The sequence below is a fragment of the Lemur catta genome, chromosome 7 (genome assembly GCF_020740605.2).
Source record: "Lemur catta isolate mLemCat1 chromosome 7, mLemCat1.pri, whole genome shotgun sequence".
NCBI lineage: Eukaryota > Metazoa > Chordata > Mammalia > Primates > Lemuridae > Lemur > Lemur catta.
This window is the reverse complement of record NC_059134.1, coordinates 11716518-11728953: the sequence shown is the minus strand read 5'-3', so window position 1 is coordinate 11728953 and position 12436 is coordinate 11716518.

The window sequence follows — 12436 nt, the reverse complement described above, 5'->3', positions numbered from 1 at the left end:
CCAGAGCTGGGGCCAAGCAGCTTCCCACCAAGATGGCACATGGTCACAACGAAGAACTGTTTGTGCTTGCAGGTGTTTGGGGATTAATAATGAGCTTATTAATTAAGTAACATAAAGCCACGGGGCATGTTTTTTTTGTTGTTTTGTTTGAGACAGAGTCTTAGTCTGTCACCCCGGCTAGAGTGCAGTGGTGTCATCATATCTCACTGCAACCTCAAACTCCTGGGCTCAAGCCATACTCCTGCTTCAGCTTCCCAAGTAGCTGGGACTACAGGCACCTGCCACCGCACATGGCTAAGTTTTCTATCTTTAGTAGAAACAGGGTCTCGAGTTTGCTCAGGCTGGTCTTGAACTCCTGAGCTCAAGCGATCCTCCTGCCTCCGCCTCCCAGAGTGCTAGGATTACAGGCATGAGCCACCGCACCCTGCCTCATGTTTTTTATTATATGCCACAAACAGAGCTGTTCTTCAGGTGCCAGTGGATTCTGCATTGTGCGTTGGCAAGGAGTGACAAGGTCACAGTGACCTGATGCCTCGATTCTCTGCCCCGGGGGAGTGACATCAGGGCAATGTGCCTCTTTCCTGGAGGTGGATTTCCAGTGTGGTTGTCATTATTGTTGTTTCTTCACCTCCAAGCCAGAAATCCTGACTCCTATACCCCCTACAACAGCTTCTGGGGGGCCAGCGTCACCAAACCAGCAAAGGAGGTGCTCCGGGGAATTCTGCAGAGCTCTCTTCCAACCTTCTCTCAGCCCCACTCTGTTTCCCTGCCCTCCATAGCTGCCTTTTCTTCCGGCCCTAAAGGAGCAGGTGGTGATTCTTTTCAGAGTGGAATTGGCCCAGGAAAACATCTACTCTGGCCAAGAAGAGAAAATGACAGCAACAGGTCCCAGAGAATCTGTCTCTGTCTGGACACGTTGGATGCTAGAGCAGTGAAACCCATGCCAGGTGCCACCAGCCCCAGGCCCCTGTTGTGTGTCCCCTCCTGGCCCAAGAAGACAGGACCCTTGTGGCTCCCAGCTCACTAGGCTTCGGGTGGTACAATACCCTGATTTGCAGTATGAGCAACCACCAAATTGGGTTTTATTGACATGGTAGGCAATGAGCCGAGGCAGTACAGGAAGGGGCACATTTTACGTACAGCCAGGAGTGCTGCCCACATGGTGAAAAACTGCTGAAAAGGAAAGTTCACCCGGGCACAGGGAATTAAGGAGACGTGGATGGCGGGGACAGGAGGGCATGGCGGGGGCAGAGCAGACACAAGCACATAGTCTGCCTGAATCAGTGGCTAAAATCTGCCCTATTACCTTCCCTGCCCCTCGCATCTCCAGGAAGTATCTCTCTGCTTACCTTCAGGGCACTGCTCCTCCCATAAACACACCATTGGCTCTCCTCAAAGATTGCTCAAAAATACTCTTTTCTTCTCACTTGAGCCATTTTCTTGAGCAACTCTCAAAAACTGGAAATACAAAAGACTCATGAATTCTAGGGTCTTACAGAGGTCAGGCCACCCACTCCCTCACCTCTGGAGACTGACGCATCCTAGAACATTGTGGGGGGCTCCTGTTCCTATGCATGAGTCCTGTGAGTGTAGAAGACAATGCTTGGCCGGGGACGCGGAGCCCTGCAGCCCTAAATCCTGTCTGCCCCAGCCACTCTTGGTCCCCATCTCAAGCCCTGCAGTACTCTTCCAGAGACAGATGTGTGGAGGACAACGTCAGGCCAAAGCATACTCTTGAAGTTTGTGCTGAAAACCCCAAAATGGCCCCCAGCGAGAAGCTAATCATATAGAGGTCTCCCCTGGCCAAGACTAGAGGCAGGGTCCTTCCTTCCTTCCTCTCTCCAGGTCTGCACCTGCTTGACCGGAGAGAGGAGGGGACCCGCAACAAAGCACACTGTGAAAGAGAGGTTTGCCTTCTTCAGGCCGGGTCTAGGGCCCCGGCCAGGAACCGTAGGTCAGGACAGTTCCCAGCGGGAAGGAGAGAAATTCCTAGGCCGCCGACTGAGGGAGAGAGGCCAGACATACAGCACCTTGGCCCAAACCATTCCTGCCTCAGCCCACGGAATCCATCTTCTCTCTGCTTGTGCACGAAATGAGGGTGGGAACAAGGGAGCAGGGAATCCAAGAGCTTCCCCCAGGAGCCGAGGCCTCGGGCCAAACCGGGGCCTCTTGTGAATGTGCTGGGAATCTGCTTCCAGGGTGCTCAGGGTCCTCCGCTCTCACCTGAGCTAAGAGTCTGAGAGGCCAAATTATTGATGCTGTGGGAGCCTTCAAATGGTGTTTCCTGTGGGTGTTATTTCCAGCCTAGTGTTGTAGGAACATCGCTCTGCCTGCTGATTACTATATTATTATAAATTAATCATAGGCTAACGATACACCCTCACCTGCTTCCCTCCTCAGGCTGCACGAGATCCCACCTAGAGCCTGAAGCACCTACCAGCTGCACCCCCATCCCACCCTCATCCCCACGTCTGCAGCCCCGTCCCGCCCTCAGGGGCCAGCCCAGCAGCCAGCACCCTCCCCACAGACAGTCAGAGCAGGGCATTTTCTTGTGCCCCTGTTCTAAGCTGGCAATGTCCACAGCCAGGGCTCAGAGCCCACAAGTTTTTGTGGTCCATTGCCCCCCCTTTCTTACCCTCAGATGACAATGGTCTAGGAGAAAAAGTGAAGTCCCCAAGAGATGACAGGTAGTTTTGATGGTTTGTTGGCATCCAGAAGAAGGGGTGGAGGAAGGGGCTGTGGTTATCCGGGACTTGCTAACTCATCCAAGTGCCGATTCAGCATGACTTTACGACAGGCATTCACTCATTCCCTCGTCCCCTCATTTAATAAATGTTTGTTAAGCCTTTATTCAGCAAGTGCTATTTAGGCAAAGTGAACAAGACAGACCAAGGTCCTGCCCACAGGGAACTCCACTCTGGACACAGCTACCATGCCAGGCCCTGGGAGATGGCAGTGAAAGGTCATGGTCCTTGAACACTGAGTGAGGACAGTATCAACCAGTCATTTAAGGGCATGGTCTGAGTGCCTGCTGGTGTGCTAACTTTAGAAGGAGAGAGATATAGCCCAGAGACAGAAGACTTACCCCCTGACCTCAAGGAACAGAGGAAGTGGGAAAGAAGCATAAACAAATACAAAACAACTGATCAGGTACCTAAGAACCAAGGGAATACGCCACTGAGATGGGCCCGATGAAGCAACCAGGGACAATGTCACTAAGCGTATTAGCACTTGTTTCAGGAATCAAGTCCCTCACCTGTGGTTTATACTCTGCCCTTGCAGTCCTGTTCATGTCTTTCAAGAGTCTTTCTGTGCCATGAGGCTACTTGTGCATGCTCACCCACAACATGGGCAAGGCATAGAACATGCCTAGACATCGGGTATGATGTTCTGGGCTTCATAGTTACCAAGGGGTTACCATGACGAGAAGAAAGAGGCTGGGGTGGTGGTGATATTGGAGATAAGGGGTTTCCCAGGCCTGGTCACCTGGAGATGGTGTGGGCATATGCAGAGCCCACACCAATTTGTTTGCAAGACATGAGCACTACAGAGAATTTGTTCACCTTACTCATCTTGGCTGCCTCCGGTGGGCAGTCTACAGTGTGGCCCCCAGTGCTCCAGGCCTCCTGGTATTCACATGCCTTTATATAGTCCCTTCCTTAGGGACTGGGCTGACTGGTGTTACTGATAAAATCCTGTGGAAGTGATGGTGTATAACTTCCATTGCCGGACCGTAGAGGCATTGTGCCTTGGTCTCCTGGATTACTCACTTGGGAGAAGTCATTGCCAAGCTATGAGGACACTGCTGCAGCCCTGTGGAGAGCTCCTCATGGAAAGGAGGTGGGAACTCCTACCAAGAGCCAGCACCACCTTGCCAGCCACATGAATTAGCCACCTTGGAGGCACGTACTCCCGCCTCAGTCAAGCCTTCAGATGACTGCAGCCCAGGCTGACATCTGATTATAGTCCCATGAGAGACCCCAAGCCAGGACCACCTAGCCAAGCCACTCTTGAATTCCTGAACCACAGATACTGTGAGAGGTAAGGAGTAGGTGTGGTTGCTTTAAACTGCGGTTTGGGGATAATATGCTATGTAGCAGAGATAACTAATACATATCCCCAGCAATAATGTAGTTCCTAGAACACAGCAGGTGCTCAGGAAATGTTTGCTGAATGAACAAATGAATGAAGCTTCTGGCAGAGGGGCTATACATCAAATATTATGACTATTGGTAGGAGAAAGGGAGTGGGTGGCCATGGCCAGGAGAACCAACATCAAAAATTTGAAAAGTTAACAAAACTTAATGCATAAACCTGGGTATTCAAGAAATGTCATAACACTTCATTTTCTTTAAATCAAAATAAATTGATTCCAAGTCATTACCGTTACCCAAGACCCCCCTCTACTCCTACCTCAACCTCCCTCAAGAACCTGGGAAAGAGCCTCTACCTGCCAAGCCTATCGTGGTCACCTCTGATACCTCCAAAGCCCACACACCATGATTCCTTAAAGTCAGGTTGCACTACAGCTGTAAGGACTTTCTTGGGAGTCCTAGGGTCTGGAATAGTCTCTTAGAAACACAATAAAGCCATTCCCTTCTGAGTTCTCACATTGCATTCATCCATTGAACAAGTATCTACTGGGTGCTATATTAGCCAGTGTTCTCTGATAAACAGAACAGGATCTGTGTATGAGTGTGTGTGTGTGTGTGTGTGTGTACGAGTGTGTGTGTATGAGAGTGTGTGTGCAGAGAGAGACAGAGAGAGATTTATTTGAAGGGTTCATTTTGGTTCATGATTCTGAAGCTGGCAAGGTCTGTAGCACAGGCCAGCAGGCTGGAGACCCAGAGAAGAGCCGGTGCCGTAGCTCAAGTGCAAAGGCGGTCTGCCAGCAGCATTCCCTCTTCTTTGGGGGAAGTCGAGTCTTTTTTCTCTGAAGGCATCCAACTGATAGGATGAGGCCCACACACATTACAGAGGCAATCTGCTTTACTCAGAGTATACTGATTTAAATGTTAATCTCATCTAAAAAAGTACCTTCACAGCACCATCCAGACTAGTGTTTGACCAAATATCTGAGTACCACGATTGAGCCAAGTTGACACATAAAATTGACTGTCACAGATGCCATTAACCTATCTGGGCACTGGGGGTATAGCAGCAAGTCAAAACAGATAGATGACAAAACCTTTGGTCCACTGGAGATTTTATATTCTAGGGATGGGAAAATGGTAATAAAGGAATAATCAGATACATATATTTAGGTAGCTCTTATGCCAAGAAGAAACATAAATCAGGTGAAGTGGAAGAAACGAACGAAGGTCGCCCTTTCAGGCAGTTTGGTCAGGGCAGGTCCCCACAGCATGTGAGCAGAGACCTAAATGGAGCGAAGGAGCCACTGGACTATCTGGGGGGAACAGCTTCCAGGCTGAGCAAACGGCAAGTTCAAGGCCCCTCTTGCCAGGGCGGTTGAGGATGTGCCCTCTACTCCCCAGCGTGGGGAATCGCTGCCCTTGGGACTTCCATCTTTCCACCTCTCCCCAATCCCTCCAAGGAGCCCAGACTTCGAAAACAAAAGCCGGAAAGGGAGTTTGTCTAGGAGTAACTTCTCTTTTGTTGATACAGACCTGATCCACCTAAGCAAGAGAACCAATGTGCAAGATCTGCTACTTTCTTGCAAAGGACTGGGGTGGGGAAAATATAAATAGGCCAAAAATGGATTTCTCAGAAAATCAAATAGCCACAGGACCAGCAACTACCCATCACACCCTGCACCCAGCTGGCTTCTCAGGCAGATTTCGGGGGTGAGGGGAAGCAGGAAAACTCTCGTTTAGAACTCTCTGATTCAGGAGAGCTCACAAATTTCCTCACAAAAACTAGAGAAATTCTTCTCCCAAACTATCAGATTTCCCCAAGAAATCTGGGGAAGAGCAGGGTGGGAGCGGCAGCGGGATGGCTCTCCACCCACACCAGCCCAGACCTGGGGCAAGGGCGCCCTGGAGAGGCAGCTCCTGGAGCTCTGCTCAGCCCAGCCGGAGCTCCCGCAAGCCAACCCCAGAGAAGTCTGAGGCCACAGGGACCACTCCCCAAGAGAGGGAGGGGTCAGTGAGGGGCACGGCTGAGCTGCTGCGGACTTGAGGCAGGAAAGCCAGAGCGGGAAGAGGTGAGTCTCCCCTAAGAGCAGTGAGCTTAAACCAGAGACCTGCTGCGGGGAGGGCTGGGTGGCTCCAGGCCACAGAGTTTGAAGAGGCCTTGGTTCTGCCCCCTTCCCCTCTTACGCTCCACATACAAAGCCCCTGGAGAAGATGGTATCTGGGAAATTGAGATCAAGTCAGTTCAACAAACCTGTGTGCATTACATTTTCTTCTCTGTGCTAGGTACTCTGCCAAGTGCTGGAAATGCCAAGAGGAATAAAATGCAGCCTGCCCTGTGTAAGCTTATCCAAGGTTATGGCGTGATCCCCGGTATGCCGAGGGTACGAGTAAGGTATAATGAGGGCACAGAGGAGAAGATTAATTCTACCTGGAGGTTGCAGCACGAGGGAGGGAGGGGGCAGAGTTCTCAGAGAAAGTGACACGTGACCTTGGGGAGTGAGCTGGGGAGGGCTCGAGGGCCGGCAGCAGGGCAGGGTGTGCCATGCTCTAGGGTGTCCCCAGGGCCAGACAGAGGGCAGGAGGTGGTGAGGGAAGTGGGCTCGGCTGGCCTAGGAACAGACCTCTGCTTCAGTGATGAGGGGCTCTGGGAAGGGCTTGGCCTTCATCCCGTAGGCGGCTTGGACGTGGACCTGCAAACTTTGAGAAAGGCACCCCCGGCATCAGCAGGGTGCGAGGTGAGGGATGCGTGAGGAAGGAGCAATGATGAAGAGGGAACCTTGTCAGAAGTCCAGGCCACGGCCCAGCCCGTATGGAAGGTGTTGCCAGCCCCTGCTGAGGTGATGGCCCAAGGACGGGGAAGAGAGGGCAGATTGGGGGAGGGCTCAGGCGGCTGCGAGGCCGGGGGCTCAGCTGGTCCAGGTGGCTGCAGAGATGGAGAGCTCAGGCATCGACGTGGAGAAGAAAGGGCCAGAATGGGAGTCCTGGGAGGGCAGGGCTGGCCTGCCTCACCCAGCCTCAGCACAGCCATGGACACGCCGGAGATGCTCGGTGACTGGTGTGGGCCTAACGAGAGGAAGAATAAATGCACAGTGGTAGAAGAGAAGAAGTAACAGCGAACTCACCTGGCGCGTCGCCCTGCCAGGGACGGCTGCAGTCCGTAACAGGGCACTTCCCGCTCGGCAGCCCCGAGGGAAGTATTTCTAGTTGGTGGGATGTGCCACTTGCTCTGCTCTGCAGGCCGAGCGGGGCCCAGCGTGAGCGTGAGCGCAGATCCTGGAGTGGGACGAGAGCTGTCAGGAGGCAGAGGGCCTGGCGACAGCGGCAGAACAGGGGAAGGAGGACAGTGAAGGAGCTGAAATCTATTAACAGCAGGAAATCCATAACTGGGTCTGAGGCCAGGAAAAGGGATTTGCAAAGAAAATTCTATTCAGGGTGTATTTCTTCCTTATCGCAGTAAATGGGCTGCCAAAGTGGTATTGCTCTGTATGAAAAGCCTGCTGTCCTTTTAAAATTGCACCCAGACACCCGTGCATTCTATCTGCTGTGTGTACATAAAGAGAGAAACCTATCCGCAGCTCCCATTCACAAATGCAGGGCCTCACGCACGGAGCCAGGCAGGCGGGGGAGTGGATTCTGCAGGGTAGACACCTCTCCCTCCAGCTGGGCTGATGCTCCACTTGCGGATTACCCTGGAACTTGTGCTTCGGGATAAACCCCACCCCTTCCTTTTTAAAAGATTTTCTATTTGTTTTGAGATTATTTTACAGCAAAATTGACTCTTTTTTCTATTGGTCTATAGCTCTGTGAATTTTTTCTGTGCATGGAGTCATGTAACCACCACTAGATCAGGATATAACAGCTCCATCAGCCCAAAATACTCCCTTGAGCTCCCCCTTCATTCCCCGGCCCTCACCCAATCCATAACCCCTACAACCATTGATTGTTTTCCATCACTGTAATTTTGTCTTTTCCAATATAGTGGACAAATGGAGTCGTCCAGCACATACGCTTCTGAGACTGGCTTCTTTCACTGCGCACCGTGTCTGCGAGATTCGCCAAGCTGGTGCCTCTGTCCCGGCTCGCTCTCTTGTCCATGGTGCAGGTGGGCGTGTTTTGCTCCCCTGCCCTTTGGGCTACTTCACAATCCTTGGTGCCTCTTTCACAGAGTGGCCAGCAAAGCAAGCGGGGAAGACACACTCTGGCTTCCCATCTCCCTTCATCATGTAAGAATGGATCAAGTGTGTAAACTAGAACCAAGTCCTGAGTCTGCTGCTGACTGAATGAACCCCCCATTGGCCAAGGGACCCCGGGGAAACCTTAAAACTGAGCTCCCGCCATGACGCCTGGGAGGTCAGACCGTGCCTCGTCATACCCCTCCCCTGCTAACAGCCATCAGCCTTTTCCTCTTTAAGGGCTAATCTGAAACCAATCTCCCCATCCACTCCTCACCACCTGTGGTTTTGGCACTACTAATAACCAGCACTCTTTCCTGATAGAGACCACCAACCATGGAGCGATTTTAACCAGTCCACGGGGCATGTGCAGGGAAGGCTTCTGTGTCCTCCGCTTCACCTGTTTGACACCAGCGGGCGGCCGTTTCTGAACAGGGACCCCTCAGAGGGGCACAAGCTCGATTGTGGCTGCGCATGTTTCTCCTTATATAAATATTCATGACTCCTCCTCTAGCTTGTTAAATATGTATATTTGGCCATCCCAACTCAGTATAAATTCCTGTTCCCATTGCCCTCCTTCCAAGCACGTGTTCCTGGTGTCTGGCGGGACGCTGCTTTCCAGCCTGTGAGAATGGCCACTCGCAGGCTGCAACCCTTTATAGAAGTAAAGCTGTCCTTTGCAAATTTATGAACCGTGCCATTTCTTCAGTTAACAAGGTCTCCCGTGAGTTCACGTGCTGCATGACTGGGGTCTGCAATCCCTGCCCTTGTGCAGCTTCCCTTCTACGGGCGGAGACAGGCAGTGAATAACGCACATGCACATCAGTGGCATGGTGTGGTAACAGGTGGGTAGTGTGGTGGGGAGAAAATAGAGACGGGCAGGAGGAATCAGAAATGTGGCAACGGGCGCCTCATTGGGAAGGAGACACTCAAGCAAAGCCCTGAAGAAGGGGAGGGAGCCTCACCACCAGGACCCCAGGGAAGAGGGAGGCCAGCAGACCCTGGTGGAGCAAAGTAAATACAATACTATGGGGTTTGGGGAAGAAGGAGCTTCTCCAAGACTAGGCGCTCAGCCACCACCATGCCTCCCCAGTTCCTCTGGCCGCGACATTTCAGAGCCTCCAGGATGGCTGCCTCTTACTCACCTCCCCATAGCCAAGCCCAGAAGAGGTTCCTGAAGCCAACTCAAGCAAATGCTCCCAGCGGAGAGCCTGAGGCAGGCATCCCGAGCCCTCCCATAGCTACGCCCACCCTCTACACAGCCTCACAAACCAGGGCCCTCACCCAAGACCCTTCATTCTCCTCCCAGGACACTGGCATTCTGGCCACACTCTGCCATCCATGCCCTGAGCTGAGGAGTCCACAGGGGGATGTCAGGGACCAGGCACAGCCTGAGTCCTGGGGCACAGCCTCAAGGGGCTGGGGAGTTGGGACGCCTGAGTCAAGCCCTGCTCCCAGAACCAGCAGAAGGACACTAATCCATGTCGGTCCCACTGGCCAGGGTTACAAATCTCATTAGCATTTACAAAAGTGGAATTAATCTTCCCTTAGTAATCTGGTCATTACTGATTTTTAACTCTTGTCTTATAAAGACAAATAAAGTGCCTTCAGCAGCACAGATGTTCCCAGGAGTGCAAAATACGGGGTGTAGGGGGAAGGCACACTCAGATGGGATCACAGAACACCTTGAGGCTCCATCAGCAGGTTCTGGGTAGGAAGTCAGACTTCTCTGAGCCCTTCAACTGCTCATAACCAGGGAGGACCCCCAAAGGGGACAGAGACCCAAAGCCCCAATGCCCCAATTCGGCCCATCTGCAGCTGGTGGAGACAGCTCTGATTCATCTAAGTCACATGCAAGTTAAAAATAAACATCAATAACCAGAGCCTTGGAGAAAAGAGATGACATTTTGAGACGCAAATGAAGTGGGAAGTCCAGGCGAGGAGATTCCCAGGCCTCTGAGCCCCTGCATATTCACAGCCTGCAATTTGGAGACCACCCCCTCCCACCTCCATAACTCTCAGGACCAGACACAGAACATCAGCTGCTAATTTGTCAGTGAGGAACTGTGACGGCTTCTTACACCCGGTGCCTTCCTGGTTAGCAAGGGTATACTGGACAAACCTGGGCCTTGGTGCTAACAGACAAGGGCTCACATCCACGCGGGTCACTCGCCACCTCCTGCGCCTCAGTTAAAGGTGACACGGGCACAGCACCGCAGACGCCTGGTGCAGAATAGGTGTTCGACGAGCAGCTAGCTATTCATTCACTTTCTGCTTCCCTCAGAAGACAAAATCCAATGTTTAGAGAAATTGGTTTAAATGACAGAAGATAAAAATCTTGATTAAACACCAAGCATGAGAACTTTCTTGTACTAAATCAGGCACCAAGGATGGTACAGGAATATATGAGGTCCTTGAAATATATATGAAATAATAAATTCCCAACTCTCACCCACATAGAGCTTAAAAATCTAGCAGGGGTGTTTATAAACAAGCCACTGTGCGCGAGGGAAGTAGCTGGTGGAGACTGTGTTACCTCCTTTATGCAGATCTTGCTGCTGGCTTCCCTTCCGACCTGCCCGGAAGCAACGGCAGGATGGGGGAGCCTCTGCCTGCACGCCAGGCATGTCTACCTACGGTCTCCTATTGGATTCTCACAGCTACCCTACAGGGATCAATATTCCCATTTTCAGATGGGCCAACGGGAACTCGGCTGAGCTGGGTAATTCGCCTCAGACTGGATTGTCTGGGATTCTAAGCCCCGTCTGCCAGCCCAGAGCCGTGTTCTTGCTCTCCCAGCCCAGTGCTGCTATCAGGAGTACCCTCGGCCCAAGCCTGGGGACATCTCAGCCCGAAGAGTCTGTGATTCACTAACTCGTTGCATCGCCGAGCGTCTGGCCCCTCTCCTGGCGGAGCTCTCCACAAGTGCCGCTGAGGTCCCATAACTCTGCCCTCATTAGCAGGCGCCCCTGAGCCGTTGCTCACGTGCTCTGTCAGCTTGCAGTGCGCCCTTCTCCACTCAGCTCCTGAGCCTAAGGGCCAGCTGTCATTGCAGGCCCTGGAGGGCAGGGTGGCTGGGCAGGGCTCAGCCCACTGTCCCACTGCCTCCCTCTGTAGGGGCCGGGTTACCCCGAGCCCAAGGCAGACAAGGCCAGAAACATTTAGCCACCGAAATATTATCATCTTCTGGGTCCTGGTACGGGGGGATCGGATGCAGCAATTGGCTGATTGGGAAGGCTGCATTAACACCCAGTCAAAACAGCTCCTTAAAACAAGCTTTGACAAAATTGTCACATTAGATGTATCTGAATAAAGTCAGCCAGGCGGCTGGCAGAGCACAGTTCTACATCATTTTGACAGCCTGCATTAAGAAGCTGCAGGCACCACCGGGAAATTACCTCCAAGCTAAGCCCAAATTATAGCCAGTGCAACATAATCAAGCCTCAGTGGGGTGAGGGGAGGCCAAGGAAGGGGCTTTGAGGGCAAAGAACGGACATTCTCCTCTCCTCTCTGCTCCTGCCTCAGTCAGCACTACAGAGAGGCACTACTGCCTGGTTGGGAAGAAAAATGGTGTCCGTGCAGTTAGGGGAGAGCCTTCCCCTCCCTCTGGGCAGGAACCCTCCCACACCCGCATTTCTGTTGGGTCTCCGTGGCAGGCGGCTGACTCTGTGTCCTGCCTCCTGCTTCCGATGGGCTTGTCCATCTTGGGCGGTCCACCTCCCCTCCCGGGTCCTCCATTTTCTTTCCTGGGAAAAAAAGAAAAAGAAAAAAACACTGGAATCAATGTTTTACAAACTGTGTTCCTTAGATTTGCAGAAGATATCCTCGAGATGATCGGAGGGGAGGGTGGAGTGGAGAAGGCAGAGTGTTTTACACCGTCAACTGCAGATGAGCTGGGACTGCGCTGTTTTTGCCTGTTACATACACCAAGGCTCCAGGGAAGATACCTTTGAAGGAAGGGTTCTGTTGCTATTAATAACATTTTTTAAAAAAGGAAGGAGGGAAGAGGGAAGAAGGAAGGAAAGAACAGAAGGAAAGGAAGGAGGGGGGAACCACCAGACTTCTAACTGCTCTAGTAGTCTGCGCTGAAAAAGTCCCGTATTCCAGTGCTCACAGTGGGCCTTCCCCAGAAGTAATCATCCTCACAGTAGCAAGTTCAAATGCAAGTGC